This window comes from Xenopus laevis, chromosome 6L (assembly GCF_017654675.1).
Source record: "Xenopus laevis strain J_2021 chromosome 6L, Xenopus_laevis_v10.1, whole genome shotgun sequence".
Classification (NCBI taxonomy): domain Eukaryota; kingdom Metazoa; phylum Chordata; class Amphibia; order Anura; family Pipidae; genus Xenopus; species Xenopus laevis.
In genome coordinates this window covers 75,572,317-75,585,216 of record NC_054381.1, presented here as the reverse complement: position 1 = coordinate 75,585,216, position 12,900 = coordinate 75,572,317, and positions in this window count along the sequence as shown.

Here is a 12,900-nt window from a genome sequence, read left to right as displayed (position 1 = left end):
TGGGGGTGATCGGTGTCGCATGTTGCTACAAAAAGAAATTTTTTGGATCCAGAAATTAAATACTTTGTCCCCAAGGGGTTTGCATGAGTATTATTCATATTTGTTTTAACGTTTATAAATTAGTATGTACAACTTTATTCAATTTTATATTTATTCATTCATTTTTTTGGTTATTCTTCTTCTATTTCACCCCTAGGTGGCAGTATGTACAAACCTCTTCACAGTGATTATGGGCTTAATTGGCTTGATATTGAACACATGATGGTGGCAGCTGTCTGGTGGGAGTGTACCTTTGAGGTTATAAATCTGTTTTCTATCTTATGTTTTATTATCTTGATAAAGACCCCGCAGAGGGTTGAAACGTCGATACTAATAAAGGTTTTTACTTTTTAAAAAGACTCCAGAGTGCAACAGCATTTCTTCAAACTATATATATATATATACCATAGGAATGAATGAAGCAGCACTCGATTAATGCAAAAAGTGTATTGAAATTCAGTACATCACAAAGCGACGTTTAGGACAAACTATGTGCCCTTTCTCAAGCCAAATGAACCATTTGGCTTGAGAAAGGGCACATAGTTTGTCCGAAACGTCGTTTTGTGATGTACTGAATTTTAATACAGTTTTTGCATTAATCGAGTGCTGCTTCATTCATTCCTATGGTGTATAATACGAGGGGATGAGACGGTGTCTCCTAGGGAGCGAGCACCGAGATTTCCACTGACACGCTGAAGAGAGTGCTGGGGCATACTCTACGATTGTATATATATATATATATATATATATATATATATATATATATATATATATATATATATATATATATATATATATATATAGACAAGATTTCTCTGCACTCAACCTATTATCAATATATTTAAGACAGAGATATTTTGTGCATACTGCTACATAGATATATATGTATATATATACCCAGTTCAGGCAAGAGCCATGCATTATAGTGATATAGTGCAAATTGCTTGTTGTCTAGCTTCATAATACTCCTGAAGAGATGGGACTCCTAGTCCTTATTGGAAGATGGTGGTATTTAAAACCTGCTAATTAATACTGTGCTTTTTATTGCCCCAAATAAAGGTATGTATTGCTGCTTGCCCAAGTAAGAGAGATGATCTGATTTCCAATTGTATTTAAAATGGGGTTTTTTGCCATTACTATGTTGTCTGCTAAGTTGATCAGTAAGGCCTCTGTTTTATTTAAAGTTTAAGTAGAACCCAGATAATTCTCCATAATGATCTAGAATGTCATGTAATGATTGGACGGAGGTATGTGCTGAGGCAATGGTTAATATAACATCATCAGTGTAAAGTTTTACATTGATCTGTTGTCAACCCCTATTATATCTTGAATATTTCTGATATTTGCTGCCAAGGACTGTATGCTCAGTGTGTAGAGCAGGGGGGAAAGGGGGCAGCCCTGTCTTGTACCATTTGTGACCAATATAGGTGTTGCAGATATGCCTGGGAGCCTCAAATTGGTGCTTTGGTGCTATACAGTGCTTTTTAAGTATGCACCAGAGAGGTTCAAATGGTGAAGTAAGGCAAACATATAAGACCAATCTAAGCAGTCAAAAGCATTTCCCATGCCTAGACTCAATATTAAAGTTTTTTGTACTTTTTTTTGTATACAATCTATTATGTTGATTTACCTAGGGCATATTTATCAAGGGTCGAATTTCGAATTGAAAAAACTTTAAAAATTCAAATTCAAAAAGACAAAGTGAAATTAAGTTAAGTTTTCGATCAAATAGGTCCATATTTGGCCAAATTCGAATCATTCGAATTGAAGGAATAGGACATTTGATCAAATTCGATTCTAAGTTTTTCCCAAAAAAACCTTTGATTTTTCAAAGTCCACCAATTGACTCCAAATAGGTTCTAGGAGGTCCCCCATAGCCTAAAACAGCAATTCGAAAGGTTTTAGCTGGCGAATGGTCAAAGTTGAATTTTTAAAGAGACAGTACATGATACATTTTTTTCAAATTCGAATCGAATTTGGACTATTCCCTAGTCGAAGTACACAAAAAATAGCTCGAAATTCAAATTTTTTTCATTCAACCTTTGATAAATCTGTCGCTGGCCTGACATCCCTGTATAAAGCCAACCTAGTCTGCTGAAATAAATTTTGGTAGTATTGGGGTCAAGCAATTAACTAATATTTTTGAGAATAATTTCCGGTCAGAGTTCAGTGCTATAGGTCTGTAATTAGAACAGTGAGTGGGGTCCTTGCCCTTTTTCAGTATCAATCAGAGGTAGGAAGTAAGATCTGTAGAAGGATCAGATTCCCTGTCCGGCAGTCATTAAACTTAACCAAATATGGCGATAATATATGTTGATAGAGTTTATAATATTGGTATGCAAAGCCATCTGGGCCTGTGGACTTGCGACTTGGTAGTGCTTTTATGGCAGGTGGCTTTTCAAGAGCTATTTCACTATTTAAGTTCTGGAGGTCCTCCTCCTTAAATTTTGGTAATTCAGGCTTCTGAAAAAAGTCTTGTAGTTGCAGGGGGATGGGGTTATTCCAGACCTCAAATTGTAAAGTGCATTATAATAGGTGTTTACCAATATCTGCTGGATTATATATTAAGTTTCCCTGCTCATTCTGCATAGCTCTAATTGACGTCTGTACTTTTTGATGTTTTCATTTCCTGGCAAGCAGGGTATGTTGTCTGTTATCTTTTTTCATAAAATAATTGTCTGGTCCATATTAGGGCTTTTTCCACCTTTCATTTTTTTAGAAAACTAAGCTCCTTATGTTTGGCAAGCTCTTTGGCTAGCAAAGCGTGTATACCATTTTGATCATATAACCTTAACTCAGCAATAAGAGCACATAATTGCTGTTTCTGTGTTTTAGCTTTAAAGCTAAAGGGTTAAATCACATTTAATACTGGTATATCGCCATCACTCTACTCCATAAATTTGGTGCCACCAAGGTCTGATAACAAAACATACAAACTCGTATGGTAACATATAAAAACTAGTATAGAACCTGTAACTTAAAACAAAATTAATGAACTATAGCTGTGTATTGCTGGATAATTCACCAAATGTCTATAGCAAAGAATAAGTACAAGCTCAGCCAATAATTTGACTGAACATTGTGGTAGCTCCTGTAACTCCCAGAGGGGTAGGTGTTGAACTTGTGAAGCTAGAATACATGGCAGGTGCACTAGATACATTTTTAACAATTTAAGATTAGCAAAGAAACAATTGTAAAATTTTAGATAAACAGATCTCTTGTGACTTGCAGCCTAAAGGGTAATTCACCGTTATTAACAAAACTGTAATAACACAAAAAACACAGAAATGTGTTCAAACTTTGAACCTGCCAAATTTTGTAAAATGAACATGGTAATTAGGGGGTGTGGCCTAAAATGGGTGTGGTCAAACATGTTGCTGCACTCCACAGCATAGTGCAAACTGAAAAAAATGCCAAATTGCAGCCTTTTATTCATTTTATACACTGTATAGGGTATTGTAAAGTTAATGGCAAGCAACAGATCAGCTTTTTAGTGATCGGTGATTGTTGCAGCACTTTCCTGCACAACATGCAGGAGTAAAGTGTATCGTCCATTTAAATATGAACTATGTACAGGTATGGGATCTGTTTTCTGGAAACCCATTATCCAGAAAGTTCTGAATTATGGAATGCCCCCTCCCATAGACTCAATTTTATCAAAATCATATTTCACATTTATAAAAATTTGCTTTTTTCTCTGTAATAATAGAACAGTACATTGTACTTGATCCTAATATAGATATAAACAAACATTATTGGTGGCAAAACAATTCTTTTGGGTTTATATTAATAATCAATTATGTTTAATTGATTTTGGGTTTATTAATTATTGATTTTTTTAGTACACTTTTAGCTTGTGTAAAAAATAGTACTCTTTATAGTAGTTGCCCCCCCCCTCCACAAGCCACTCAACTGTATTAGAGAATCTACAGCTGTTAATCAACATTTTTGTGGTTGTGTCAGAACACATGGATCAATGTTAATTTCTGTACGTCTTTTTTTCTCTTCTACAATCAATGTGTAATTTTGACTGTTGTAGATGTTTGGTTTTGTACATTATTTAAACCTTGTTACAAATTTTTTGTTAACTTGTAGCTCAAGCGCCAGAGCCACTGTGCTAAGGACCCACAGACAGGGAGAGGACAGTGGCCTCCCATCAGACGCCTGCAGAGGCAGCAGAACAGGCCTATTCCTACTCCCCTACTCTCCACTGGAGCCCCAGAATGCCAGCGGGGCAGATGTGCAAGAGCCGCCCATTACAGTGTAATGGTAAATATTATATTGTAACCATGCAATGAATTTCAAAATTTTTTCCCAAAGTATTCTTATCTCATGTCATGTTTATATTTTTCAGAAGAACAAGCTGGACCCCACCCCACAGAGTTTTATGCCTAGCCGGGTGGGTGTTATGACACTGAGCACAGCTGTATTCACACATATCAGAGACCACTGTAGACAGGGAAGGAGTGAGGAGATAATAAGGGCTTATTACCAATGCAAATGCAGTATGCAAAGTTTAGAATAAGGGCAACAAGTGGGCATTTTTATTTAATTTTACCATTGTTTGGGACATTGTGCCTATAGGTGCAGGCCTCTGTGCTCCATTTGAGATAATACAGAAAAAAAATGCCCATAGACTCGAATCAGTGAAAATAATTCTCACTCATCTAAAAAATATTTGTAGCCCATTGACTTCAATGCATTTGGTGAATTTTTAGTTGTTTTATGAATTTTTAGGCAAAGCAAAATGGTCAGATCTCCCATCACTACTTAGCTCTTGAAATTACAAAACCTAAGGTCAAAGTGTCTGGAAGTCTGGCTGCAGAAGCGCTTTTCATAGACAAAATTAGAACACTGGTGCTTGAAATTCTAAATTCAAGAATTATAATCTTCTTATCTTTCTGAAATATTATAGTCCAGCTAGAGTTTTAATAAAAGCTTTGTTTCTGCAGATGCTGCTGCGGCAATATTTGCTGTGGGGAGAAGTGGCCAGGATCCACACCAAGGACTGGAATCAACTGTGGAGGGTTCATCAATGATTGTATAGGCGTGCACAATCTTGCCTGACCCCTTCCAGATGACCATCATGCAGCAACACAGCCAACATCCCCGCCAAAGGCGCTGGATGGCCCGTATGGATAACCATCTAGATGAACGAAAGTGGGAACTGACTGCGATGAGGCAAGACCTCATTGGTGAGCTGCTTGAACGTAGGCTGGAGAGAGACCACCAACATTGTGAACATCAGGTAAGTGATGACTGGCACACAAATGCTCAACTGGCAGTCCTGGGGAGCACAATGCATGCTCATGCCTCTGCTGGGTCTGATGAAGGGTCATTCCCTGGGCCCTCTTCTGCATCTCTACTACCACCTACACATTGTGCCCAACCGGCTAGGGCAAGAGAGCATAGAAGGGGGTCTGACTATGTCTGTGAGTCCACTAAAAAAGCGAAGTAGGTGTCCTATCTGTGTCCCTGCTTTCACTCTCCAACCTCTAGTGGTCAATACCTTTTCACCCAGTTCCTCTGTGGCCACAAACTGAACTGCAACTCTTCAGGACTCACGCGATCCACTACACAATCCGATGGGAATGAGCACCAAACAACAAGTCTCATTGTTTTTCAAATTCTCATAAATGCTGTATTCTCCTCACTGTGGGGTGCCACAATAACATCAAGTGGTGCACTTTCAGAATTACATCTGGGAAACACTTGTAACATCTAAGTGCATTTGCTCTAACATCTTTATTGTTTACAAATTACAAAATGTGGTCATGCCTGTGTGTTGGCTTACTTAAACACGCACTAGAGAAGCAAATGTTATATCCATATTTAGAATATACAAAATTATTTTTCTTTGGGCAAATCTGAAATATCTTTATGTATATGCTGGGAATGTTATATGTGTGCAGTGTTTACACTGATATTGTGCTGTGCTCAAACACAATTCCCAATATTGTAATTTGCTTATCAAGTCTATGTATATTGTATTAAGCGCATGGCAAGTTTTATTGAAAGGCAGATTTTTATTGTACAGACATACCAAAGAAACATGGCTCCTTCTAATTTTTTTATGACTTACATAAAGGGCCATTGGCTTTAACTCCCTTTTCTCTGCTTTACAATCTAATGTACAGAGGAAACAAATACTTTATCTGCTTTGAAATGCCATATGTTTTTTATTACTATGCACTTTAACCAATCATGCTCTTCCAGGGCCTGCAGTCTGCAGGCCAGCACTGAGCATAAGGGCAGCTGGGTAAATGCCTCCTCCTCCTGGTGGTGTTATATTTTTACTGGGCAGCTCCAGAACATCCTCCTTTTCCTTTGCTTTCCAAAATACAAGGCCAAACTTTAAAGGGCAACGGTATGTTGTACTACTATGCACTTTAACCAATGGTGGTCCTCCAGGGTCTAATCCTGCAGCCCAGCACTGGCCTCATATATATATGTGGCTGTTGAGAAAAAGGCCACCAAATAATTTTACAAATGTCTTGTTACCCTCACGTGGCTGTAGGGGTGCATCAAGTCCCCCCAAGGGGGGCTATTAGTGGATATAAAAAATGGTCATATAATGTGCCCTTTGACTAGGGTAACTATTTCTTGTGGAAATGTTGTAAACATTTTTATTAAAATATATCTTTGTCTTCAATACATCTTGGTGGATGTTTAAAGTATTGTTTAATAATTATTGATATATTTCATTAAAAAACTTACACTTCAAAATGTTTCATGTTTTATTTGGGGTAAAGACGATCAGTTCTTCAATCAAATTCTTTGTGAAAGGCAAGAAGGTGTTAAAGAAATTGGTAAAATATATTGCTCCAGTCAATATGTAGCCATTGAATGGAGGGAACACAGGCAATGGGATTTCACACATGCTGGGCAAGAGTCACTTCCCATTTAAATTGGGGGGGGTCCAATATTGCCTTCACTTCCCCTTTAAAAAGGGGGGGTCTGATCTATTGCTGTCACTTCCCCTTTAAAAAATGGGGTTTGACATATTGCTGTCACTTCCCCTTTAAAAAGTGGGGTGCAAAATCTGGCTGTAGCTTCCCCTTTAAAAAGTGGGGTTGGAAATCTGGCCATCACTTACTGAGGGTCTAAAATGAGTAACTAAAATCCCCCTGGTAAATGTATATAAAGAAGAGGCTGATACTGACTTTACAAAAAGTTTGTTATTTGATATATTTCACAAATATACAATTTTTTCTCTATTAGACCCTGAAAAACTTGAACTTTTCAGGGAAACCCTCTGAAACCAGAATAAATTGTGGAAAAAAACCCCGAAAATATAATAGGCTGTCGTGAATACTTTAATAAATCTAGAAAGTAACAATACAAAAAAAAATCTGGCAAATTATTAGTAAATAACCTCCTTAAAGTATGGGGATCCAAATTACAGAAATATCCCTTAAGCTGGCCATAGACGCAAAGATCTGATTGTACGATTTTCTAACCGTTTGTGGAGAGTCCTGACATTTTTTATCCGGCAGAGGTCGGTCGTTTGGTCGATCGGACAGGTTAGAAAATTTTTGTCGGCTGCCGATAATATCTCTGCGTGTATTGCCGATCGTACGATTTTCAGTGGGAGACTGTCACTAGCTTTGGTTGGACATAGATATCGTAAGATTGCTGTCGGGGGCAAAACATTGCTGATCTGTTCTTTAACTAATCTGACTGGTAAGACTTTGATCTGAATGGTTAGTGGCGGGTCGGGAGATGGGAAAGTCCGATCGTACGATGATTCGTACGATCGGACCTTTGCATCTATGGCCAGCTTAAATTGGAAAAACACAGATCCTTAGCATTCTGGATAACAGATCTCATACCTGTACTTTGGAAAAGTAAGCTGAAAGACGTGAGAAAAAAGTTCAAGGGATTCTGTTGCTATTCTAATTAACAGATGGGATAACTGGTAGCTGAATCTGATGTCCAAAATATCCAAGCCACTGATACCCTTAATGGGACTGCACTAGGCAAATCCATTATGGAAAAGGACCTTGGAGTCTTTGTAGATAATAAACTTGGCTGTAGCAAGCAATGCCAGTCAGCAGCATCAAGGGCAAAAAAGGTTTTGAGCTGTATTAAAAGGGGCATAGATTCACAAAGGAGGGGGTCATTCTTCCACTTTATAGAGCACTGGTAAGCACCATCTAGAATATGCCATATAGTTTTGGTCTCCAGTGCTCAAACAGGACATTATTGAATTAGAGAGGGTCCACAGAAGGGCAACTAGGAAAGACTGGCCAAATTGGGGATGTTCACGCTGGAGAAGAGGCGCTTCATGGGTGATATGATAACTATGTATCAATATATAAAGGGATCATATCATAATCTCTCTAATGCTTTATTTACCAGTAGGTCTTTCCAGCTGACACAAGGTCACCCATTCTGATTAGAAGAGAAGAGGGTCCACCTAAATATTCAGGAGTTTTTTACAGTGAGACCTGTGAAGATGTGGAATTCTCTCCCTGAATTAGTTGTACATGCAGATTTATTAGATAGCTTTAAAAAGGGGTTGGATGGCTTTTTAGCAAGTGAGGGAATACAGGGTTATGGAAGATAGCTCATAGGACAAGTTGACCCAAGGATTAGTTCGATTGCCATTTTGGAGCCAGGAAGGAATTTTTTCCCCCTCTGAGGCAAATTCGAGAGGCTTCAGTTTTTTTTTTGCCTTCCTCTGGATCAACTAGCATGTAGGCAGGTTAACATAGTGTAACAAAATCTTACCCTGGTGGTCTAGTGGTGGTGCGTAGGGGACGCCCACTGCACCGTCCTGCTCCTTCAATGCTGGCTTCTTAATGTGCGCCATGTGCGCACTTCCACAGTTTATAGGCGCACGTGATTACGTCAGCGTGCAATGGCGCGAAATTCAAATAGTATTTAAAGGGACATTTTTTCCTTTGTCATTGCCCGTGATAGGATTTGTTTACTGGTGCTGTTAGCTGTTGCTATTCTGTTTGCTGATTCTGATTACCTGTTTTGACCCCTGCCTGGCTGCTTGACTACACTGATCTCTAGAACCTGACCCTTGCCTGAAACCGACCTTGATTCTGCTTAACCCTCCTGTTTGACGTTCTGGTTTGACCTCTGCCTGTTATTTGACTCCGATTCTGCCTCATCCCATCTGATTGATTACCCGGTTTTGACCTTTGCCTGCCTGACGATTCTAGCTATCTGCCTGCCTCGACCCGGCCAGTCTGACCACGAATCTGTCTTACGTTGTTGTACCGCGACCTTCGGCCTAACTGACTTTAACAACTGTTGTGCCCCTTTGCTTGCCAGAACTCCTCGCCTTGCTCCTCTCGAAAAGTCCAGGTGGCATCTGAGTACGCTGAGGGCTCCTCCCGAAGCCAAAGGCCGTCACACTACTGGTGAAGCCGAGCCGAGACCAGGGAGCTTGGCACTAGTTCTGGTTTAGGGTGCCGATCGTGACACATAGAGTTCAAAGGTTGAACTTGATGGACGTGTGTCTTTTTTTCAACCTAACTTACTATGTTACTATGTTACTATGTGAGCTGCAGCTTTCTTTTAGAGAGAGGAGAAAATGCACAGAGACACCATGCTTCTCTTGCTTCAAGAAGTCATGACTTTATTAATACTTAGCATTAGCGGACAAAGATCATTTTACATGCCACTGTATCAGTATCAGTTCAGTATGAGAGCACACCCATTTATACACATCTTAACACCCCCACTTATATATATATGTATATAGCAGGTCAATGAGATCCGCACTCTCAGGTCTTAAATAAATTCTTAAGGTTTTTATTTAAAAGGGAGACTAACATTTCAGCCTCCTCCGAGGCCTTTCTCAAAGTGAATAATACAGTGTGGAAATACTTTAAATACAAGACATGAAAGGAAAGTTAAGATGATGTATCAGCATCATCACCACAAACCAATTACTATTCAGGCTACACACTTTAGAACTATAAGTTAATACACAATCTGAAAAAACCCTTTCTGCAGGTTTAAGCAATATGTAATCACAACATATATATCCAACATGTCACTCTAGCTTTAAAAACATTAAGAAAAAGATACTATATTACCTAATAAACCCAATTATCATTTCCTGTTTCTTACACCTCAGTTTATAACTAAGTGGGCAAAGTAACAAATAGTATCATAAACTTGAGTATGTTGGGAGGTCAGGAATGGTATTCAATTTACTTAGCTGATACTTAATGATGTATGAACCTAACGGAGCCCTAGAGTAAAAACTTAGCACCCATAAGGGAAAATAAAAACTTTCTAACCATCTCATTATGCTAGGTTACTACTAAGTCAATTTGCATGCACATTAACCCGTGGAGCTTAGTTCAGTGAATCTGCTATGAGGAGGACTTATCTTCCACATTTGAAAGTGCAAAAACTTAACCCTTAATATATGTCTGATTATCACATCTAGGTTTTACTAGTATTGGGTGCAACAACTTAGTCCCATAGGTATCCCATTATGTTATTATTAATGTGTAACAGTGCACAAATATTCATTCTAAATACTTCAACCATATTGTAATCCACTTTATCCTATGTTAAAAAAAAACACAAAAATGATATGCATAAAAAATATATGAAAAACACCACAAAAGAATTTGATTTGTCGTCATGTCCCATTTAGTACAGTTCAAGATCACTGTCCGTTAACGAGGCAGCTACTTCTCGCAGCCCGGACTTCGCTAACCAAAACCACCCCACCATTTTTCATCTGCATGTAAAAGTACGCAAATGTCAATGTGGATTAATGAAATGTCCAGCTCGGGCGTACATATAGTCATATCGATCTCCGGATCATGCTGTAAAGTGGCAGAGGGTGCGCTGCATTATTCCTCCTATACTGGGTCATGGTGACTTTTACCCTATCGAAATGTAAGGGAAATAATGCCAAAGAATCATTTAGACTTATATGGTCTCCTTACTTTGAGAATACCAGAAGTCAAATATATCAGTTTCTTCAATTGTAAAATGTTCGTAGGGGGGTTATCTGACATTCCCAAGACAATGGGCTTTTTCTTTCTTCTTTTTCTTTTAAGAATGTCTATTCGTCCACTGGCTTAGTTAGTGATAGTTGGTTCTTGTTAGTTTCTATTTTATTTTACATATTACTTCATTGTAAGTTATACATTCTGTATACTATGTCATTGTATTAATCTTCTTATTCTGCATACTATTTGTTATCATATTGATTTTTATGGTTTATTGTGAAAACCAAATAAAATTTCAAACATAAAAACCAGGTGCATTGCTAAACAGAGCCTCAATGTTGGTTGACTCCACATAGGGGCTACCAAATGGCCAATCACAGCACTTATTTGACACCCCAAGACATTTTTCATTCTAGTGTTGCTCCCCAACTCCTTTTACTTCTGAATGTTGCTCAGTGGTTCAAAAGGTTGAGGATCCCTGGGTTATATATATAATGATAGGTATATAATTATAGATTATATATATAATTTTAGAGCTGCGTGAGGTTTATTATACCTTAAATTAACTAACTACTAGATTTTTTCCTATCTAAGAGAGAACTCCAATAGAAAAAACTTGAATCAGTGAATTCGAGTTGAACAACCCAAAAACTTGAACTGATCAAGTTTTTAAATGAAACCCACCGAAAAAAACTCATTGACTTCTACATGACCTCAACAGGTTTTAGCTGGAGTGTTTTCAGATTTGAGCGATTTCCAGCTTTGGGGTAAAATAGATTCGAAATTTTGACTATATACTTGATTAACTTGATTTTTTCTTGGGAAAAACAACTCAACATTTAACTATCGATGAGCGAATTTATTCGACAGGCGCGAATTCGCTGTGAATTTGCGCGTTTCAATGCAGGTAAATAAATTAGCGAATTTGCCTCGAAAATTCGTCAGTGTCAAAACTGCTGTTTCGGAGGCGCAGAATATAATGTAAGTTATAGAAACTTCACAGCTACAGACTACATGCATCCAACATGACACAACATGCATCTGTCAGAACACCACATGCTGCATCTTCATCCGACAGTCGTGTTGTGTGTAGTTTGTAGCTGCAATGTTTTCTATAACTGTAATGGAAATGGAAGGTTTCCAAGATGGCGACGGCGTCCAAGATGGCGACGGCGTCCAAGATGGCGACGGCATCCAAAATGGCGACTCCTGGCCTCACCATGTGGATCCTGCTGGTCGCTGCTCTATGACGGCCGCATCCTCCCGTCTGGCGATTGGTCGCCGGCGACGGAATGGTCGCCGGCGTCAGAACGTGCGTCGGCGTCAAAGCGTCAGCATCAGGACGCAGGAGCCAGCGTCATGACGCCATTGCGCCCAATTGGCGCCAAAACCTGGCCTATATTAAGCCTCTGGACATTGCTGTCATTGCCCAAATATAGGTCTTACTTTGATTATTCCTGGGTGTGATTATTGCTACTGACCTCTTGTGTACCGACTTCTGCCTGTCTTTTTGGATTGATTCTTCGCTGCCTGAACTGAACTTTGGCCTGGACTTCGACTATTCTCTCGTCTCATCCCTTTGTACTTCGATATCGGCTTGCTACCTGCCTCCTCCTTGGTCCACACTCCAACTGCGCCTTCGGGCCCTTACAGTATATTTGGGCCATGGACCCCGGGAGAGCTTTCCGAGGAATTGCCTCTCGCATGGAGGCCTACGAAGCCCAGCAGACCCACTTTGGTCAAGCTCTTGAAGCTATTTTGGACAAATTGTCGGCTCTCTCACCCACGATCCAGGCTCCTGCTGACGCCTCGGCTATGATTCCTGTGGCACCGATTCATGTCTCCGAACCGCATTCCGGCCCCGCCACTCTTCAGCGGTGACTCTGAGGCCTGTAGAGGATTCATAAACCAGTGCGAGATCCAGTTT